A 1,782-nucleotide genomic window follows, 5' to 3' on the forward strand; every position below is an offset into this window, starting at 1 on the left:
TCAGGATTAATAAAAACAGGTAAAGTTCTGGATCATCTGATTGCTCAAATAAGGCAAACGGATCAGTATAATTAATTGAAGAATTATCCTTGCTAGCTTGATTCTGGGGCTTGATCTCCTGTTAAGATATGCAGAGCATATGAAGAAATACTGAGAATGACATGAGAGACCCTGATGGACCTAGCTATTTTGTCTCGAGGAGAAGTTTTCGAGAGGGGGGCAAAGGTAACATGGCCTTCATGTGCCTCGTTCAGCATGAGGTCATTTTCTATCGAAACCCTATGATAGTCAGGTAATCACTGCCTTTCGGTGATTATGCAAGACCCACTTCAATATTTGTATCTGTTTTCATCCTCCATATTCAGTTAACAAATTTCAATCACAGAACATGGTGTCGCCTTCTTTTGAAAACCTGCAACCCTTTTGGCCCATGAGGTTCATGCTGATCAGTGCCAGGCACATGGAATTTATTGTTGAAGTACCGATCACTTATCAGCCAACATCCAGGCATGTTATACTGCTTAAAAGGACATCCAACTATAGTAACTTATAGTGCCCAAATTCATTACAATTTCGACAGATCATTCAACATGGTTGATTCCACTTATAACCTAAAGTGGGATTACCAAAGGAGAGAAGAAAAAGTAGAAAGGCTTTATGTTGGGAAAGTTGGAATGGCTATCACGTTTCAAATACCAGAAAACTTTACCTACTATATTGTCCTATAATCTTAATTTCAATGTCATATTTTTGGTCTGTACAATACACGTTTCGTTGTCTTCAGTCGAGCACGTCTGTTCAAACATTAAAACAATTAGCGCATATTGTAAACATTGATTAGGGTTGTTTACGTGCACGTAGGTGATGTGATTAAGGAATTCACGTACGGTCAATGAACTAGTAGTACTGTAGTATTGACAATAATATGGCCGGACGTAGCCGTAACAAAGCATTTAAGGGAGAGCATGAATTTGGGTCGAAAGACTTGCTCTGGCTCTTTCTGGACCTTAGAACATGGGGGAAGAGAGAGAGAGGGAGAGAGAAAAGAGTTGCTGCCCTGGGTCATAAGGAAGGGGTAGATGGAAGAGAGACAAGTGGTTCTCATTTAATTTCAAAATTTATTTCTGATTATGACCATGCTCGTATTTGGTAATTCATTCTGCTAGCCTAGCTCGAGGACGACCTTTACCAAAGTCCATAAATGTTCATATACAAAAGAGATCTTCAAGGAACCAACTCTTTCATCCTCTTTCTTTTTTGGGTCTGGGACTACTCTATTTAACCCAAATATGTAATTACTTGACACTAAGTTAACTAATTTGATAGTAAATGAATAAGAGAAAAGCCTCTCGATGAGTCACTTTCTAGTTCCCACAAGGACAAATGGAACAGTAATTTCACTTGATAGGGCAGATGATAGGTGCATGTGGCTGCTGCAAATACATGTAAATGCACTTTCCGTATCACCAACGATTGCCTCGAAATCCTTAATGATGTGTCAAAAGAATACTAATATCCCACAGTACACCAATCAGAGAATGCCCCGTCAACATCTAGATGTGATTAACCAATTAAACCATCCAATTTAACTACCAAGGTGAGCCTCTTATTTCGAAGATGGCATAGTGCTTTGTAGCCTGCCTATCCTACACCCTAAGTCATAGCTCTTCTTTTGGATGGTTTCTGTTACGAAGGGAAATGCAATAGCAACATAAAAGACCGTGGTCAATTTGTCTACTATATATCTAAAGCAGGACAGAAAGAAAACAAGAAGAAAAAAAA

This window comes from Theobroma umbraticum, unplaced genomic scaffold (assembly GCF_002168275.2).
Source record: "Theobroma umbraticum cultivar Fairchild unplaced genomic scaffold, ASM216827v3 scaffold_51.0, whole genome shotgun sequence".
Taxonomy (NCBI): Eukaryota; Viridiplantae; Streptophyta; class Magnoliopsida; order Malvales; family Malvaceae; genus Theobroma; species Theobroma umbraticum.